General features: G+C 42.9%; 1 long non-coding RNA gene across 1 annotated transcript; it reads right to left on the reverse strand.

Moving 5' to 3' along the window:
• Positions 1-459: 459 nt before the first annotated feature.
• LOC119318502 lies at positions 460-21571 on the reverse strand. The gene is made up of 23 exons (XR_005154135.1): positions 21158-21571; positions 20988-21081; positions 20040-20176; positions 18776-18934; positions 17175-17334; positions 15736-16109; positions 14812-14917; positions 14661-14748; positions 13901-13985; positions 13127-13226; positions 12787-13048; positions 12077-12241; positions 8752-8847; positions 8066-8147; positions 7891-7984; positions 6706-6803; positions 6522-6609; positions 5106-5215; positions 4350-4478; positions 3634-3775; positions 2851-3004; positions 1387-1536; positions 460-929 (listed from the first exon to the last, which is right to left on the reverse strand). It is a non-coding gene; the product is annotated as an uncharacterized LOC119318502 (long non-coding RNA).
• Between the last annotated feature and the right edge of the window lie 249 nt (positions 21572-21820).

Here is a 21820-nt window from a genome sequence, read left to right on the forward strand (position 1 = left end):
ATTCCAGTAGTAATTACATGAAGTTATTTGCTTTTTACAGTGAAATAAAAAAAGATGCTGTACATGCTTCAAGTTCCTCTATTTTTCGAGCAAACTTTCCAAGTCAGTCAAGCAATCCTTCTTTATTTCCTTTTGAGGATGACGCTCAATTGTTTTAGAGTTTGTTATTACTTACTGGAACAGCTCATCTTTCTAATATTCAAGCCTTCTTTTGATGTTGATGGGCGTGGGGCAGTCTCTTTTCTCTTATTTCACAATAATAACAGGTATGTGTATATGCTCCCTCCGTCCGGAAAAACATGTCCTTCAAATGAATGTAGTGCTAGATACATTCATTTGAGGAACAAGTTTGTGACAGGCTTTTTTGGACGGAGGAAGTACTAGCTAGCGCTTACAAGCATAGGATACTCAAAGGGTAAGTTGAGATTATGAAGTCCTTTAGACCATCAACTGGGAAGATTGGTTTGATTTCATCTTTCAAATGCATAGCAACATGTCAGCCAATAATTCTCATCAGCCTACATACACTCATTGGCTGATAAATAGATTGATCCGCACGTCCATAATAAAATAGAAATGGAAAAACCACACTATTTCTCCAAAAACATATGCATCGTCCCAGGAACGAGCAAAACAAACAACAACCGCAGCAGCTCGATCATGCCCTTCAAAGAGGCAATCACCAAGGGGAAACACTGCTTCTAATTCCAATAAGTACTGAAGATTGCAGCAAAGAGGATCCGCTCTTCACTCGTGGGGGTGACCAATTAAATAGGGATTTTCCTAGACAGCCCAGAAAGCTCATCACCCATCGGGGAGCCGGAAAGATCAATCAACACCTTCTGATGCAGACCGTATGTCGGCGTCCTAGTCCTTGGCATCAAGCAGAATCATGGTGATATCCATGGTTGCACCTCATAGAAACTGTCCTGACAAACATCAAATGACCACAACTCAGTTGGTTATCAACAAGAACAAGGGATTTGCACGCAAATCAACCAAAATAAGGTTATTCATGAATGGTCCTAATTAGGAACAAACCACAAGGACCAAATTGACATGGCTTAGACGACATGTTTAGTATTACTAATCCATAAGTTGGCGATATTCTCATAGTTACATCAAACATTTCCAGTTAGCATTGCAGTAATCTTACTCTGACAAATCTAACCACATCACAACCCAAAAAGAGATGATCGACAGTTTCTTGCTCACAGAAAAATGAACTTGTATCAGATAAATGTTGTCTTTTTGATATAGGTTATCTAAGGGGTATATGAAGCTTCCAAACAAAAGTTATGTAAACTGGAGTAATCCCCCAAGAGTTGATAATTGCATATAAATATTGAGTTGAATAAATGTCAGATGCAGGAAGTTCATACTGACCTCTTCTTCAGTCAACACCAAACAGGAGACAATTTGATCGATATGATAACACATATCCATCATCCAATATCACATCTACACGTGGCGTGTATCGACTTCCCCTCCCTCAGCCTGTGACTTGCCGGTTTTTTCCCATTCAGCTTTGATCTCCTGTGACATTAAAAAAACCGCTGAGTCAGGTCTCTCTAGTGAGCAGAACACAGAACACAGACAAAATATATAAGCAAGAAAAGATCCATGGCTCTAAGCATCTGTGCATGGTAGATAAACACTAAAAGCCATTCTACACTTGGTAATATAATAGCAGCTGGGATAAGTACAAATGTATCAGCAATTAGAAGAACTGGAGCCGTGCAAGGTAAATAAACACACACTTGTCAAACTATAATAGCAGCTATCCACAACAACAGTACATGTAGCTTAAGCTGCCATAATATTGACCAAACCAGGATTTAAAAACAAAATCTATGCTCTGGAACTCATTCAACAAGAGAACATCCCTCGTCATCGTCTAAGAAATAACAACAAATTGCACATCATCTACACTACACATCTATGACTGGTAAAAGGCCTATACATTGAATACTTCGTCCGTCCTATATATAAGATGTTATTAATATACATTGATTGTAATAACTATATATAAGATGTTATTACAATACAATGATTGTAATAACATCTTATATAAGATGCTACTACAGTACACTGATGTAATAACATCTCATATAAGATGCTACTACAGTACACTGATGTAATAACATCTTATATTACGGGACAGATGAAGTACCATTTAGTCGTAAGTTCCAGTACTGCACTTTTTCCTCAAACTCTAGATACCAGTAGATAAAGCCAAGGGTTGTAGTATCATGTTCTTGACAGTTAGGACCTGAACCTAAACCATGCTGGGTTGGGTTAGTACTTATAAGTTATTGCCAAATCTATGAGCAGGTACTTTAGTTTACGTAAGAGCGCCAATAAGTATCTCAGGAAAACTTATATCACATCTATGACTAAAATCTAAATGGATAAGCCAAAAGCAAAAGAACAAAACATGACGCTATTCTTCTCGATCTGTAATGACCTAGGATGACTGGAACAAGATTTTCACAACAGTTGAAGTATCAAATCAAAGATAATCTCAAGACACAATCAGTTATTCTACATGTACATGAATTATTATCATGGCAAAGCAATCTGCAGTCATGCCGGATCTAGTCCAAAGAACATATCAAGAATCTGACTAGTACAAGATTTCCTCGACAGTCCACCACAAAACTAACACACCTAAAAGGCTAGCATATCATCACAACGCAAAACCAGGGTATGAACAGGAGATCAACGCCGAACAAAATCACCACAAAGATCAACCACGGCTCGATGGCCAACACAGACAGCAGCCATAGCTCAAACCATCACACGACAGCAGGAAGCCTCGAGCGTGATGAGGGGAAACAGAGGACTTACCCATCAGACTTGTAGACGATGCCAAACATCACACGGCAGGAGGAGCCAAAATAACAGAAGCCGGAGGAGAGGCTCAAGGGGCCCACAGAGCCTCCAACCACACGAGCACATGAGGCCACGGCCAGCATCACCACATCCATTGACACTGTGCACCCTGCATACACGTGATCATATTGTTATCTTCACTGCGCAAAGCACAAACATATGGGAGCAAGTTCGTTCCAGTGCCACAATTCTTCCTCAAACTCTAGCAACCAGGAGATAAAACCAAGTGCAGTATCATATTCTTGACAGTTAAAGCCTAAACCAAAACCATGGTGGTGCCAAATCTAAGAGCAGCTATATGTAAATAACAAATGTATTTGAAATGCACTGTACGGACTCTCAGGAACACATATAGCATATCTATTGACTAAAAACAAAATGGATAAAACACAACCGAAGACAAAACATGATGCTAACCAGCACGTAACTAACAGATACCAATTTCATTTACAAGAAAGATCGTCACAATAACATAATTGTGGTGGCCCGAATACCACTATCACAGATCCGATCACTAAATCATCGGCTTGATGACCAGCACAACAGTCACCAACAGCTCGATCGCCAGCATAAAACAAGAAAACTTGATAACTTCTATTGTTTTGTTACTTATTGATCAAAAGGAGCCACACTTATTCACATATCTTTCAGGTACTACGAAAAAGAAATGTATATGACCTTTATTCATTTTAGGGCACATATAGCATGAGAGGGAATAGAGAGGAACCAACAGCATACCCAAGTTCACGCTGGTAGTCTTCTCATTCGGGATCGCTCCACCATCTGGAAGATCAAGCTTCAAGCGATGGCTGCTGCGGGTCAACGGTCTCCAGTATCCCCACCAGTTCCTCCAGCACCATCCTCACCATGAAGTCAGGTCCTGGGTGGACAGGAACAACATTAATTAATGACCGAGTAATAAGGTAACAAAATGGTTATGATGATAGAGAGCAACACATAAAGGACAATTATGCCAATCAGCATTTATTTTGCTGGGTATTTAGAGTTTGCAAAACAGCGAGCTATACATGAACATAATATCTATGAACAGGCATCTACTACTACAGGAGCTTCATTTATGTTGACAAGCTCCTAGAGAGGAGCTTATTTATGTTTACAAGCTCAAGACACAAGCAATTTGTTATCATACATGTACATGAATTATTATCATGGCAATGCAATCTGCAGTCATGCTGGATCTAGTCCAAAGAACATATCAAGAAACTGACTAGTGCAATTTGATTTCCTTGACAGTCTTGTTCCAGTAACCGCACCTAACAAGCTAGCATATCATCAACACCAAAAACCAGAGTATGAACAGGAGGTCAACGCCGAACATAATCACCACAAAGATCAACTACGACTCGATGGCCTACACAGGCAGTAGCCATGGCTCGAACCATCACACTGCGGCAGGAGACCCGAGCGTGATAGAGGGGAAATAGAGGACTTACCCATCAGAGTTGTAGACGATGCCACATAACAGAAACCGAAGGAGAGGCTCAAGGGAGGGGCCACAGAGCCTCCAGCCGCACGAGCACATGAGGCCACGGCCAGCATCAGCACATCCATTGACGTGCACCCTGTATACATGAGATCATATTGTTATCTTCACTGTGAAAAGCACAAACATATGGCAGCAAGTTCTTCCAGTACCACAGTTCTTCATCTAACTCTGGCAACCAGGAGATGCAGTATTATATATATTCTTGACAGTTAAAGCCTAAAACAAAACCATGGTGGTGCAAAATCTAAGAGCAACTATATGTAAATAATAACAAGTGTATATGAACTGCACTGTACAGACTCTCAGGAACACATATAGCATATCTATTGACTAAAATCAAAATGGATAAAACACAACCAAAGACCAAACATGATGCTAACCAGCACAGAACTAAAGGAGACTAATTTCATTTACAAGAAAGATAGTCACAATCACATAATTGTGGTGGCCGGAAGACCACTACCACAGATTCAACCCCTAAATCATCGGCTCGATGACCGGAAGGCAGTCGCCAACAGCTCGATGGCCAGCATAAAACAATAAAAAGTTGATAACTTTTATTGTTTCGATACTTATTCATCAAAAAGAGTCACACTTATTCACATATCTTCAAGTACTATAAAACTGAAATGTATATGACCATTATTCATTTCAGGGCACACAGAGCATCAGAGGGAGCAGAGGAGAGGAGCCAGCGGCTAACCTAAGTTCACACTGGCAGTCTTCTCGTTCGGGATCACTCCGCCCTCTCGAAGATCAAACTTCAAGTGATGGCGACTGCGGGTTCACGGTCTCCAGTATCCCCTCCAGTTCCTGCAGCACCATTCTTACCATGTCAGGTCCTGGGTGGATAGGAACAACATTAATTAATAGCCAAGTAATAAGGTAACAGAATGATGATGATGATAGAGAGCAACACATGAGGACAATATATTCCAGGCAACATTTATTTTGCTGGATATTTAGAGTTTGCAATACAGTGAGCTATATATGAACAGAATAGCTAATGAACAGGCATGTACTCCTACAGGAGCATCGCTTCTGTTGACAAGCTCCTAGAGAGGACCTCACAAAAAATATTCAATTATCAGGGGATGGGATCACTTATTTTTAAATTCTAAGACTGCATATCAAAAAGCATGGCCATCAAAAAGTTCAGGTACTTGATATACCAAAAAAGGGCAGCCCGGTGCACGTAGCTCCTGCTTGCGCAGGGTCCGGGGAAGGGTCCGACCACTTTGGGTCTACAGTATGCAGCCTTTCCATACATTTCTGCAAGAGGCTGTTTCCAGGACTTGAACCCGTGACCTCATGGTTACAAGGCAATAGCTTTATTGCTGCACCAAGGCTCCCCTTCGTACTTGATATACCATTACCAAGGAAATCATTTGGACAAAAAAAGGCACACAAGGGTTGGATTCAGGCACTTGTTGATCAACTAAAGATTCATTTAACCATAAAGCTCTCTTAAGTCTTACTGGGAGACAAGCAATAGTACCAAATGTAAGAATCCCATCACGCGTGGACTCCAAATGAATCACGGAGGATACTACTGACAAGTGAGATCAAATATTACATTACCCAAGTCAGATCAATTTATCTCTATACATGGGGAGTTCCATACATGCTAGCATATTATCTAATATCCAATGACTCTGCGGCCACACATTCATACAAGAACAGACGCGGGATAGCATGTTTATATTTTTTCTACTGTGCTTTCATTTTTTTTGTCAATGATGAATTGATGATGTATCGCTAACCAATACCATCAGATTAAAGCACTAAATCATACTTGTATATAGAACCATCATAAATCATCCTCAAACTAACAATGTGGTAATCGGATTTCAAATTCACACGACAACCAACTAAAGGTATGTTGTTGGGGGAAATTCAGAATGCAGTGGGGTACAGCATGTACACAAGTTAGGATCCAGACATTTGTTGGCCAAAAAGATTCATTTAACCATAGAACTCCCCTAGGTCAAACTGGGAAACATGCCAAGTGTACAATGTAAGATTAGTGTAGTAATCAAACCTAATGATGAATCACCAAGGCCAAAACAGAGAAGAGGGACTAAATATTACCCAAATCAAGTCAAATTAACCTATATACCTGAGGGGTACTCTCCAGCCATCCTAGCTCATTTATCTAAAATGATCAATATGTGTATGGTAGTCTAGTCGAATTGGGGCCCGACGGTCTGCATCAAGGATCACACGAGACATTCATGGTAAGACTAGAGACAAACAAAAGAATCGTTCTTTACTGTGGATTCAAAGCATCCGCACTGACAGACCAGCCATGGTGACATGATGGTTCCGTACTGCTTGTAAAGGAGGATGCAGAGCTTAAGGCTGACGCTCTTGTCGACGCTGGGCTTCTCAACCATATAATCTGAGCCATACACAATCAAAGAACAAGATAAGCACATGAGCACCAGACAAAGAAAACCAGATATGCATCTCTCCCTGCAGACTGACTGATAATATGTACTTGATGCAAACAGACGGGACAGGAGTAAGAAGAAAATGTACTCTCCAGGACAAACGAAAGCTTTTAGAGGGCACATGTTTGCTAGGAGTCATATAGACAAGGTGCCAAGCATTGATTTCAGGTACCTCTGGGCTGACTAAAAAGGTCATGAGCATTTCTTAATTTCAGTCGACTAAAGAAGTACCAGTACTACTAGCACAACCTCAAGTCCTCATCCAAAGGGGATTTGGACCTGAATCAATTCTGAAATCCTAAAACCGCCAAAGACCTACAGAAAAGTCACATAATTTCACTCTCTACAGTGGAGCTACAGGAGAAAATTCATTTATAAGGGCAACAGGTTGAATAAAATTAGCACAAGGTAATAATGTCATGACATTGAAGGAAGCCCCCAAAAATACTAAGGTAACTGATATGAACAAGACTTACCCTGATGGACATGTCAAGCATGTAAGACACCAGGCTATAATTTGATTTGAATCGGATTAATTATGACCACTTACAGGAAAAAGCAAGTAGGAGTATAGGAGATCTATATAAGCTTCTCCAAAAGAAAAATTACAAGAATGCGGAGGCCGCAGGAGCACCACCACAGAGTTGGGCCGTAACTCATTTGCCAGTACAACAACCGGCCAGAGCTCCATGTTCGGACCATCTCAGGTCACAGGGAAAGAGGGAGGACACCAGGGCCTCACCAGAATTGAGGAAGAGACCGAGGTCGTGGCCGAGGAAGAGGTAGTCCACCAATCCATAGTAGCCAAACAATAATTTTGATGTTTTTTGCACAAAGTTGATCAGCCAAAAAAGCCGCATATATACGTCACTACCAATCTTAAGTAAGAATTTTGCTTCTTGACCCTCCACAGATATACTTCAACTTTCTATGAGTGCTACTACAGCATAAAAAAAATCCTAGTTATACCATTTCTACTCTAGTATATACGTCAACAATTGGGTTACCAGATTAAGCAATGCCCTTGCTCCTTACCGGAGAAGAGCTTGAAGGATGTTGGCACGCTCCGGCAATGTTCTTCTTCATGTAGAGTCCCGGGTCGATGATGACCGGCTTCGCCATCTGAAACCTACACGTACAGATTCACAATGACATCAGTGACCATTCAGCCACAGCGAGCGAATAATCGTAGTTCAGGGCTAGGAAACACCTTCCTTCAATCCAATTAATGTTTCTCCGTGTGGACATGAAGTTGAGATCATGTGGCAGCTTGGAGAAGACATGGACCAGATCTGCAGCATGCAAGCTGGTCAGTCATTATAGAATCATCATAGCATGTCAATCAGTAGAGGAGCGGCCACTAATTTGTTAAAGCCCTCTTTAAGATTAACTAACACTGAACTGAAAAGGATTCAGTCATAGTGTGAAGTGCCAGAATGAGTAGTTGTGAGACAGCAATTACATGAAATAGAAATGGTTTTTTGAGATGAAAGAACTCAAGTTTTAAAGACTTGATCCAGTTGCATGCATACCTATACAAATCCTCCCACTAAAATGAGCAACCAAAGGTGGACAAGTTTATCATTTTCCCTTTGCAAAAAAAAGTATCTCTTATACTGTGGCATAAATGTATAATCAAGACCACTATTGCAAGAAGCAAAAATACTTATTTACACAAGGCCATACATAAGTAAAATCCAACTTGCCGCTACAGATGATATCTCGCTGGATATACAGATGAGCATCTCCAAAGGCAAAATAACAAGATTATGATGGCCAGAAGACTACCACCACAGAACCGAGCCCTAACTCATTGGCTAACAACACAACCAGCCACTGCTTGATGGTCGGACCATCTCAGGGTACAGGCAGAGAGGGAGGAGACCAGGGACTCACCAGAACTGAGGAAGAGGCTGAGGTAGTGGCCGAGGAAGAGGTAGTCCACCATACCTGAGTAGCCGAACAATAAATTTGATAATTCTTTGAAGAGACCTACACATAAAGCACAAAGTTGATCAGCCAGAAAAGCCACAGATATATGTCACTGCCAAGCTAAGGAAAAAATTCTGCTTCTTGTCCCTCCTGATTCATACAGCTCACATGCAAACTCAGACGATGACCATAAGCATGACCATGCTTTGACTTTCTATGAGTGCTACTACATCGTCAAACCATAAGCATGACCATGCTTTGACTTTCTATGAGTGCTACTATATGTCACTACCATGCTTTGACTTTGTAAGCTTGGCAAGCAGATACAACTTCCATATCCCTCTAGTAATTCTGTTTCTCAACGACCTTTTGAACTTGTTCACTCTGATGTATGGGGTCCTGCCCCCTTTGTTTCGAAAGGGGGTCACAAATATTATATAATTTTCATTGATGATTTTTCTCGCCACACTTGGATCTACTTTATGTCATCTCGTAGTCAAGTGCTTCAAATTTACAAGTCGTTTGCTACCATGGTTCGCACTCAGTATGATTCCTCTGTTCGAGTTTTTCGTGCTGATTCGGCTGGCGAGTACTTATCTCGTGCGCTTCGTGGTTTCCTTGCTGAACAGGGTACCCTTCCTCAGTATTCCTGTCCTGGTGCACACGCTGAAAATGGGGTGGCTGAACGCAAACATCGTCACGTCCTTGAGGCTGCTCGGGCTCTTCTTTTATCTTCTGCTGTTCCCCCGCACTTTTGGGCTGAGGCTGTCTCTACCGCTGTTTATCTCATTAATATTCAGCCTTCTGTTGCTCTTCAGGGAGGGACACCAGTTGATCATCTAGGTGATGGTCCAGCTGATTATAGTGGTCTACGCCTGTTTGGTTGTGCCTGTTTTGTTCTTCTCCACCCTCATGAACGCACCAAATTGACTGCTCAATCTGTTGAATGTGTTTTCCTTGGCTACAGTTTGGAGCACAAAGGTTACCGTTGCTGGGACCCTATTGCTCGAAGACTGAGAATCTCCAAAGATGTCACTTTTGATGAGTCTCGCTCCTTCTACCCTCGTCATTCTTCTACTGCCACAACCGAGTCGTTAGTCGAGCCTCTCTCTTTTTTGACTCTACCTGATTCTTCACCTTTATCGTCACCTGGTAGGTCCACTCCTAGCCTTTCACCTGTGTCTGCTCATGATGAGGTTTCTATTCCTGACTCTCCTACTCGGGTTGAGCCATCCACTCTCTCTCCTTTTCCTTTTACCTACTCCCGTCGTGCTCAACACCCTTCTCCCTCTGATGCGCCACCTTCCACTTCCCCTCTCTCTCCGCTTCCTTTTGTCTACTCCCGTCGTGCTCGGCACCCTTCTCCCTCGGATGCGCCCACTTCCACTTCCACTCCTTCCCTGTTGGGTCCCATTCCTTCAGAACCACCTACCCCTCCTGCTCCCCGGTATAATCTGCGTGATCGCCACACTCTCCAGCCTCCTGCGTACTATGTTGCTGCTGCTACCACTCTTGTTGAGCCATCTACGTATCGTGAGGCTGCTGCTCATTCTGAATGGCAGCATGCTATGGCAGAGGAAATTCATGCTCTTGAGCGCACAGGCACTTGGGACCTTGTACCCCTGCCTACAGGCGTTAGACCCATCACTTGCAAATGGGTCTACAAGGTTAAGACACATTCAGATGGTTCTCTCGTGCGCTACAAAGCTCGTCTTGTTGCGCGTGGCTTCCAGCAGGAGTATGGTCGTGACTATGATGAGACTTTTGCTCCTGTTGCTCACATGACCACTGTTCGCACTCTTTTGGCTGTTGCTGCTGTTCGGCAGTGGTCCATCTCTCAATTAGATGTCAAGAATGCCTTCTTGAATGGTGAGCTGCGGGAAGTGGTCTATATGCAGCCGCCTCCTGGCTATACTGTCTCTGATGGCACTGTCTGTCGCCTTCGGCGCGCTCTTTACAGGCTGAAACAAGCTCCTCGTACCTGGTTTGAGCGTTTCTCCGCCGTCATCACAAGGATCGGGTTCTCTGCTAGTGTTCATGATCCTGCTCTGTTTATTCACACTTCTCCTCGCGGTCGCACCCTTTTACTACTCTATGTTGATGACATGATTATCACAGGGGCTGACCACCAATTCATTGATTTTGTGAAGAAACGTCTACATGAGCAATTCTTGATGACTGATTTGGGTTCTCTTCGCTACTTTCTTGGACTTGAGATCATTTCTTCCCCTGAGGGTATTTATCTCTCTCAAGAGAAGTACATCCAAGATCTTCTCACTCGTGCCTGCCTCACTGATCAGCGCACGGTTGACACTCCTATGGAGTTTGGTCTCCATCTTCGTCCTGGTGAGGGTGAACCCCTTGCAGATCCCACACGCTACCGCCATCTTGTTGGGAGCCTTGTCTATATAGGCATCACTCGTCCTGACATTTCTTATGCTGTGCACATTCTAAGTCAGTTTGTCTCTGCTCCCACTCAACTTCACTACAGTCACCTTCTTCGTGTTCTTCGTTACCTTCGTGGTACCGTGACTCGTCGCTTATTCTTCCCTCGCTCCAGCTCTCTTCAGCTTCAGGCCTACTGTGATGCTACCTGGGCCAGCGATCCCACTGATCGCCGCTCTCTCTCTGCCTATTGTGTTTTTCTTGGCTCCTCCCTGATTGCCTGGAAGACCAAGAAGCAGAATGCTGTATCTCGCTCCAGTGCTGAGGCTGAGCTGCGAGCTATGGCGTCCGTGACTGCAGAAATTACTTGGCTACGATGGCTTCTTCAGGATTTTGGTGTTTCCACTGCTACACCGACCCCTCTGCTCTCCGACAGCACTAGGGCACTCAGCATTGCCCGTGATCCTGTTAAGCATGAGCTCACCAAGCACATCGGTGTTGATGCCTCCTACACTCGTTCTCAGGTGCAAGACAGAATTGTGGCCCCTCAGTATGTGCCCTCGGAGCTTCAGCTTGCTGATTTTCTGACGAAAGCTCAGACACGGTCCCAACACAGCTTTTTCCTGTCCAAACTCGGTGTCCAAGATCCCCCTTGAGTTTGAGGGGGGGTGTTAGAACAGGGTTGTGCTGTGTGTGTAGTTATCATATTGTATAGGGGCTTCTTTGCTTATTTCCCTTCATGTATATGTGCTGGCCTGTTGGCCCGATGGAATATAGGCTCACTTCATAACATACTGATGAGATAAGTAGGTAACCAGAACCATTGAGCATTATGAGCATACAATATTGAATGATAACCATTTCCATGGTTGGTCCTTTTGTACAACTGCAATTCATAACTTACCACTAGATCTTCAACAAGTGGAACTGGGACTTCCTCATATTTGCAAGCAAGGAGCATAGCTGTCACTCCAATTAACTGCAACTTCTTCCTTGGCACCACTTGTTTTTCCAAGAATCTGTCTATTATGTTCATGATAAGAAAGAGTGTTCATCCATCAACTCAAACCTATAAAATAAAATATGGACCCATCAAGCGGCAACTAAAATATGACGAGTCCCAAACACGGTTGTTTCAAATAAGTACAATCCATAGGATACAAAAGGTTCAGGGCAAGCCTTTCTGAAGCTAGAACAACAGTTTGGCTTCGTTCAATCCCTTGAGCAATGAAATCCCTTTTAACGCCGCAAAAAACCAACGGTATTTTAATCGCATACCCTACAAACATATGTCAAATGCCTAAGAAATGCAACAGATAATATCGGTCCTAGTATTGTCTATATATCCGGCCAAAACTCCAGCTGCTCTGGTGCCATTTTGTCTTGCAAGTGTTTTCATCAGTTCAGCAACGTACTTTTTTTATTTAATTTGTGAGCAATTATCAGTACTAGGATACGTGTGAAGCAAATTTAGTAAATCCTCTTCAGTTCCTATTTTGGTAATGGACATATCATTTACAGGCGACACACTACATTGATGATCAACTGATGTGAGGAAACAAATTAGAAGCTTTTTCTGTCGAAAGGAGACAGAAAAATACACTTTTTACTCACCACTTCATTGTCCTTTTGGTGATTACACAGTATCATCCGGTTCTCCAATGTAGGATAACCATCGTGCAATGGCATGTAACAATTGTGATGTAAGCAGATAATAACTGCATGATTACACAGTATCATCCCGTTCCAGTGTAAGATGACTATCGTGCAATGGCGTGTGGTAGGTCTGATGTATACGGATAATGAGAGTTTAAGAAGACACTTCATCACGTTGAGAGAGGAACTCTATTATGCAAGGGTACACTTCATTGACAGCCTGCACGATAGCAGAGAGCATTGTACAATAATCAAAGACTGAACTTGACCCGTTAATTACGTACATATGCACACATACCTTCCACCCTCCAACCAGGTCATAATGTGCATAATGAGGGCCTTAGGTTTGCCAAAAACCTTATAGGTGATAAGATGTTGAGGAATTGGTTTCACGGTTTCTGCAAATACAACAAATTCAACTGTTACATGTATATCTTCAGGCGAAATTAAGAAGCAACTCATAATCAAACAATGACAGTGTTAGGTCATGGCCCAATGGCACAGCACCAAGCTAGGATTCGTCCCCATGAATCACTATTCACCTGATAAGTATCCCGTGGACAGTACAGTGACCAATCAATTCAGGAAACAAGTATAGCAGGTTATATATTTAGTAAGGATATCTGTTAGGAAAGTGCTGGGTGAATAGGAAGATAAGGATACTGTTCGTTAAGTTACGATTGTATTCTTAGGCATCAAGTAGACTCTTCCCTACAAGGGTACAACCCCATATGGATGATCCAACTAATGAATAAGCCGGCAAAGATCTAATCCCTGTCTCCAGTCTTATCTCCTCATCCCCAGCACCATGGCTGGCCAACCCTCTATCCTCAGAGCAGTACCCAAACCATGTCACATTAATGTCTTGGGAGTTAGGACTGGTACCTACCTTAAGCACATGACAGATAGTTTATGTATATTGTGTAAGACCACCGTCCACTTGTGCAAGGTGGTATATTCTGAACACGCCATGGAGCCTTGCTGGCCCTAGGCTCCTAAGCCTGTGAGCTTAGTCCCAGTCCCGACCCAAAAAATTGTTTAATGTAAAAGAGAAACATGCAGATCCTTCTACCTCAATGAGCCAATCTATCAGAACTTCTCTTTTCATTTAAATCTTCTTGAGTGGACATGTCACCATGACACACAAAGCTCATTTCCTGCATAAAACCATATTGGTATAGGTAATAATGAAAAGTTAAGGAGCCCAAAACCTTCAGGGCATACACAACAGGAGAAAGAGTATTGCTACCAGCCAATGAGCATGAATTGCTATCAGCTGTCATAAAAAACTGTTCTCCATGTTGATTATGGTTTGCATCAAGAAAATCACAATTTTATTATGAATGCATACGGTTGATTTATGTGGTTCAAAGGTAATGTATTTGATCTAAGACACGATTATGAGAAAGTGAAATCAATGTCACTTTTTAGCTTCACAATTTGACCCAAGATGAACCTTCCAGTACTACACGGGCAAGAAGACCATAACCAAATCCCTATCTTCGGATCAACTAGCCCCGTTGTCCCTTGGTGCCATAACAGTCACTAAAACCAAAGGTTTTAATATTTATATCCAAACTAGTCGCTCACAGTGCTACAACAATAGAGTTATCATTTAATGTGTACTGATTACAGGATCCTGGTCAAATTCATTTATTTTCTTTGCATGGGCCTACCTTTATTCATTCAAGCATAATGACTGCAAGGTACCTTCGCATTTCATAGAAAATCTGGCATTTATTTTCACAAAATGCGGATGCACATTATGTTACACTAATGGATAAAAGATCACGTCATTTTCTCTGTAAAACTTGTAAATCTCCTCAACGTACTCAGTTGCTGCCAGGGGATTCCCGAGTCGGCGCTGTCAATATCCATGAGGGATACATCCTCCACGATATCCTCGTGCTCGGTCTCATCCTGCAGTACCAAATATAGCCATAAGCGAGCCATCCCCTACCGATAAATTATATAAATACACACGATGTCATCGTCGGTGCCAATGATGCCACTGGGGATGGGTTCATCCTGGGGATTAACTCCAGGTGCTGCTGCATCAACTTCGGTGGGTAGGTGGTCAGGCTGTCTTCTGTTCTCCAAGGTGGCAAAAAAATTCCTGAGTTAGCAGTGACATCAAAGAAAGGCAACTAGTCCACTGTGAACATGAGCACGATGCCAATGTCTATAAACTATGATAGAGCAGAGCAGTGATAAGTTGGAAAAAAATATCTTGGGTGGGAGTGACCTTGTGTCATTGCAAACACATGTCACATATTCTTCCCTGACATGAAGAGCATTGTTCTGACGGTATCTCATCTCGTGCGGATCAGTTACACACATACACCACTTGTCAAGAGAAGAAACAGTGAACCAAAATCACAATGTCCCTCTAAAAGTTCTGACATCCACAGACTAGAATATTTCAGTTAAAGAACTCTCTCTTTGTCTGAACTAAAATGTTTTTTTCAGTTAAATCAAACTGAAAAGTACAACCATCCACAATAAAGAAGCCAGGAACATTTTATTAATTTGGTTAAAGAATCCATCCACACCAAATAAGCTACAGGGATGTAAAAAACCTTAGAAAAAGAAAGCTCTTTATCCGAACCAACAGTTAAACCGCATGAGAGATTACATAACGAGTAACACTTATGGTGTCATGGAATTTTAAACAATAAGCAGTCTCACTTGGATGTAATCTAGCATAAGTGATTTGATTCCTTAAAATGATCGTATCATTACATTTATCAAACACTAAGCCTTTTGATACTTGCCTGCAATCATGCAAATAGAAGCGGTATTTCTCTAATGAAATACATGAGCATGCTCCCATATTCTTGAATGAAATACTTGACGGCGGCCAAATCGAAACGAACAGAAGGGGGGAGAGGCGAGAGAGGTCGTCACCTTGGCGCAACAGGGGAAGCTTCATGGTGGTGATGTTGAGCACCATGGCCCTTGAACCAGCAGCAGGTTCTCCTTGGTCCCCTTGACCAGACCAGATCGGACCAGATGGCACAAACCACACGAATCAGATCAGACCGTGGTCTTCCTCCGCCTTGCTGGACAGCTGACATGGTCTTCTTCCGCCTCGCCGGACTGCCGCCGCCGTGTTTCTCCGTGTCAAACTCATCTTCTTCCACCCAAGGCCGAAATCATCCTCCTACCCATAACCAATCATTCTCACTCCATTCTTCTCTGCAAGATCGTCCGATGTGTGTTCTTGGATCATGTACAATGTATATACGTTCTTAAATCATGTCCCTTGTGTGTTTTCTTCCCTGCAAACCAGATTCATCAAGCTCATTAAACTGCACTACACTTTGGAAAGAGCAGAGATCACTGCTGTAAACTGAAAAGAACAGACACTGGACTTTATGACTTGCAGACCGTACAGAACTGAGATCAACCCATAGTAAGAATAGAGATTTAGGAAGATGTTATTTTATTCTTGTCTAGGAAGCACACACTGCACTTTGTCTAAGAATGAGAGATCTGATCCTGATCTATAAAAGTATGATGATTTTCATAGTACTACTTCAGTAGAGAGTAAATCGGAGCACCAAACAAATAATACCTCTGATCCAAAATAAGTGCCGCAGTTTTGAACTGGGGTTGGTTCAAAACCGTGACACTTATTATGGATCGGACGTAGTAGCACATATGCCCTATAACTCCAATCCCCAAATCTGGTACTAACGCCAAACTGCCTGGTGCATGTAGCTCCCGCTTGCGCAGGGTCCAGGGAAGGGTCCGACCACTTTGGGTCTATAGTACGCAGCCTTTCCCTACATTTCTGTAAGAGGCTGTTTCCAGGACTTGAACCCATGACCTCATGGTCACAAGGCAGCAGCTTTACCACTGCGCCAAGGCTCCCCTTCTACTAACGCCAAACTGCAACTACAATTTATCTACAGCTCATTCTTTCGACAACTATAATACGGCTGTGACTAGTTTGTAAAATATCTAGTAAATAATCGTATTTTGACAATAGAAAATACTACTACAGTACAGTACTTGCATTACCATGTGGTTCATTTTGCTGAGACTTGAATCCACATTTGTTACTGCAAAAGATTGAACTGGGGGAGGGATATCTCTTGTAACTTGTTTTGCTAGATTAGTTGCATTTGAAGATGATACTCCTTCCTAAAAATAAGATTGCCATATCTTGTTCAGTATTGACCTAGCATGCTAAAGTTAAACAGCATCAAAATCATGACCTTACCAACCTGCTTTCTGGTGTTGTTTAGTCATAGTTACCATATCATGAAATTTTACCGTTGTTGGGGGTAAGATGGGGCAATCTGGTGCTGGTGATAGAAGAGGAACTCAGGAGCACTCACCATTAATGTTTGTTGCCGAGGCCAAACTGCATCGCCGCTGGTGACGGTGGAGACAAGAGGTGGCTGAGCCTACACGCCGCCACCTTGGGCTCGAAGTTGGTCACCGCCTCCTCACCGCTGCAGTCGAGCAAGCACCGCTGCAGTCGTAAGGCATGACCATCTATTCAATCACACAAACACAGGGAAGGAGATCATCAGGAAACATCATCATGGTACAAAAACAGAATGAGCATTTATATATCGAAAAATCCGAACAACCGAAGATTCGACCTTGCAGAACAAAAATAAGCGTCGGCCAGCTGGCCGGAAGGGCAATTGCTAGTGCTAGAGTTGGGACATTACTAGACAGTACAATTATAACGATCAATTCAACTGTACAAATCGATTGGCCAGCTCATAACTGACAGGAAGAGTGGGTCCTTGGAATTTACCAATACTAGCTGGAAGAGCAGCATTGCGTAAGTCCTTAGTAGAAGTAGACACTATTATCTAGTCAAACAAAACTAGCAAAAAAGATCCCCAACTCTGTCCTATATTATTGTCCATGCACAATATAACCAACTAGCTCAAAGTAGGTAGACCAAATCAAGGCACAAAAAACCATACATGGGTTGTGTAGCATTCACATACACTCCAGTAGAGCAAATGGCTAAAGCTAAGGGCTGACCAAAATGTGAAGCCAAACAAATTTATATGGGCAGACACAATGCGTTAGTGCATTCAAGGGCGATCTGATCTGACAATAGAAGAGTGCAGAGGGAGTCCTCTTCTCCGGTTAGAAAAAACGTGATGTGTACAATGGATGCACACACACACACACACAGTTTGCTCAGTTTCAGTCATCCAAAACTGAACCAAAACATGATAACACACAAACTGAACATCTCATTTGACTAACCCATCTAATTCACACATGACCATTTAGTGGAAGCAACCAGGAGATAAAACCAAGTGCAGTATCATATTCTTGACAGTTAAAGCCTAAACCAAAACCATGGTGGTGCCAAATCTAAGAGCAAGTAAACAACGAAAGTTGGACTGAATCAAAAAAGTAGAGTATAGAAGCTACACAAATCTACACTAGAATATGAACAAGGAACACCTGAAACTAATACAAGTCTAAACTAGCTATATATTGTTCCACAATGAGTTCTAACAGTCATTCCATTTCATTGTCACTTGTTGAGGTTACACACGTACAAACAGAGCAAAGAAGTAGTAAAAATCAGTGGGTCTGGAAGCAAGCAGCTAAGAACTAGAAATTAGTTCAAATCAAAGTCAACTAAACAACGGTTGCTGAATGACACAAGTTAGTCCAATTCGAGAAATAAAGTATACAGGCTATACAAGTGTACACTGGAAATTGAACAGGGGACACCTGAAACTATACAAGTCTGTATACACTAAGATATTGTTCCACTGTGAGTTATATTATATGATATGCTCGTTCCCTTGCCTTGCAAGGAATATGTAGGCCGCTTGTTGAGGTTACATACATACAAACAGAGCAGCATATAGGTAGTGAAAAACAATCAGAGATCCAGCGGCCCTGCTCTACATGCTCAGAGAAAGTGATAGAAGAGGAACTCAGGAGCACTCACCATTAATGTTTGTAGCCGAGGCCGAACTGCGCCTCGCTGGTGACGGTGGAGACAAGAGGTGGCTGAGCCTACACACCGCCACCTTGCGCTCGAAGTTGGTCACCGCCTCTTCACCGCTGCAGTCGAGCGAGCACTGCTGCAGTCATAAAACATGACCATCTATTCAATCACATAACACAAGGAAGGAGCTCATCAGAAACATCATCCATGGTACAAAAACAGAATGAGCATTTATATATCAAAAAATCCAGATAACTGAAGATTCAACCTTGCAAAACAAAAATAAGCATCGGCCGGCTGGAGGGAAGGGCAATTGCTAGTGCTAGAGTTGGGACATTACTAGACAGTACAATTATAATGATCAGTTCAACTGTACAAGTCGATTGGTCAGCTGATAACTGATAGGAAGAGTGGGTCCTTGGAATTTACCAATATTAGCTGGAAGAGCAGCATTGTGTAAGTCCTGAGTAGAAGTACACACTATTATCCAGTCAAACAAAACTACCAAAAAAAAAAGATCCCCAACTCTGTCCTATATTATTGTCCATGCACAATATAACCAATTAGCTCAAAGTAGGTAGACCAAATCAAGGCACAAAAAATTATCCATGGGTTGTGTAGCATTCACATACACTCCAGTAGAGCAAATGGCTAAAGCTAAGGGCTGACCAAAATGTTAAGCCAGATTAATTTATATGGGCAGACACAATGCGTTAGTGCATTCAAGGGCGATCTGATTTGACAATAGAAGAGTGCAGAGGGAGTTCTCTTCTCCGGTTAGAAAAAACATGATGTGTACACAGTTTGCTACAGTTTCAGTCATCCAAAACTGAACCAAAACATGATACACACAAAACTGAACATCTCATTTGACTAACCCATCTAATTCACATGACCATTTAGTGGAAGCAAACATAAAATAATTTCATTTGCATATGCAAGCAAATAGCATTACAAGACACTGATCTGGTCAATCTGCAATCCCTAGTATGAGACACGAAAAGCTCCAATTTGTGAGCCAAATAAGTACTGAACCTAACAGATGGATTGATACATTGTACTACTAATTAGATATTGTTCCACTGAGTTATATTATATCATATGATACGCTCGTTCCATTGCCTTGTAAGGATTATCTAGGCCGCTTGTTGACGTTACTACACTTACAGAGCAGCATACAAGTAGTGAAAAGCAATCAGAGATCCAACGGACCTCCTCTACGTGCTCAGAGAAAGTGATAGAAGAGGAACTCAGGAGCACTCACCTTTAATGCTTGTAGCCAAGGCCGAACCACGCCGTCACCAGTGACAGTGGAGACAAGAGGTGGCTGAACCTACACGCCATCTTGGGTTCGAAGTTGGTCACCGCTGCAGTTGAGCGAGCGCAGCCTTGTCGTGAGACCTAACCATCCATTCAATCACACGGCACAGGGAATGAAGGAAATTATCAGCAAACATCATCCATGGAACAAAAACAGAACGGTCATTCATGCATGGAACAATCCAAGCAACCCAAGATTCGACCTTTGAAAACAAAAATAAGTGCAAGCCGGCTGGCCGGAAGGGCGATTGCTAGTGCTAGCGTTGGGAGATGACTAGACAGTACAATTATAAGTAGCGATCAGTTGGACTGTACAAGTCAATTGGTCAGCTCATAACTGACTGGAAGAGTTTGCTCCAGGTTTAGTCATCGAAAACTTGCACCAAAACGTGATACGCACAAAACTGAACATCTCCAGTTTTAGTCATCCAAAACTGAACCAAAACATGCTTACACACAAAACTGAACATCTCCAGTATCAGTCATCCAAAACTGAACCGAAACATGATGCACACAAAACTGAACATCTCCAGTTTTAGTCATCCAAAACTGAACCAAAACGTTATACACACAAAACTGAATATCTAATTTGACTAACCCATCAAATTCACATGACCATTTATTCAGTGAAGGCAAACGGTAAATAATTTCATTTGTGAAAGCAAGTGAAAAGCATTACAAGGCACTGTCTTGGTCAATCTGCAATCCGTAATAGGCAGCAGACAGAAAAGGCTCCAACTTGTGAGCCAAATAAATACTCAACCTAACAGATGGATTGATATTCTACCAATCTGCGCACGTTTTTTTCCTCCCCTTTCCAATTCTGCCTGCTCATGTTTATTTCAGAGAGAGAGGGAGAGAGATGATCCTAACAGAGAGAGGAGATGGGTACCTTCCTCTCCCTTCCATGTCGGCACTAGCAGGCTGGGAGCAGCTACACGGAATGGAACTGCATCATCGCCGTCCTCCCCCTTCTCCATGGCCCCCTTCACGCAGGCAGATGGAAGCAAGCGCATCAGATGCGGAGATGGAGAAACCTGAAGTAGACAAGGGGATTCATACCATACCCGTGTCGATGTCGATGTTGCTGTTCTTGGGGCCGCCCGCGGTCTAGGGTTTCGGGTCGGAGATCCTCGGAGAAGAAGCAGACGGAGGACTCCTCTGCTGCGCGGTTGTGGGGAAGGGACAGAACACCATGGCGGCGTCCCGAGAGAGAAGCTCGGCGCCTAGTTGTGGGACCGGACCTCCCCTGTGTGCCAGCTCGACGACGGCGCAGATCTTCTCGGCTCGCTCGGGGCCTTCTCATGGAGAGAAGAGAAGGTGGGAGGGAGGGCGGCGGCGGTGAGATTGGGGAAACGGAGGGCGGCGGCGGGATTTGGGAATGGGAAGAGGCGGAGGAGATTGCGTTCGTGGGGTGGGATTTTCAATTTCGTGCTTTGAACGAAAAAATTCGTCTTGGGCGCTCGCAAAAGCCAAAAGGAGCGACCGCGGGAGGTGCCTAAGACCAACAACCCCGCGTCCTGCCGACCCATAAAACGTATTTGCAGTTCGCGCAAAACAGCTTTTGCAGGCTAGCTCGGGCTGGTACAGATACAGACCCCCAAACAAAGTATATTCATAAAATATGTTTTTTTACGAGTCGGCTATGCGGGTTCTGCTTTTTGCGCCGCTGCATCCCGTATATCATCAGCCCGCAAATATCAAATCCAACATAATTCAACAATC

This window comes from Triticum dicoccoides, chromosome 6A (genome assembly GCF_002162155.2).
Source record: "Triticum dicoccoides isolate Atlit2015 ecotype Zavitan chromosome 6A, WEW_v2.0, whole genome shotgun sequence".
Taxonomy (NCBI): domain Eukaryota; kingdom Viridiplantae; phylum Streptophyta; class Magnoliopsida; order Poales; family Poaceae; genus Triticum; species Triticum dicoccoides.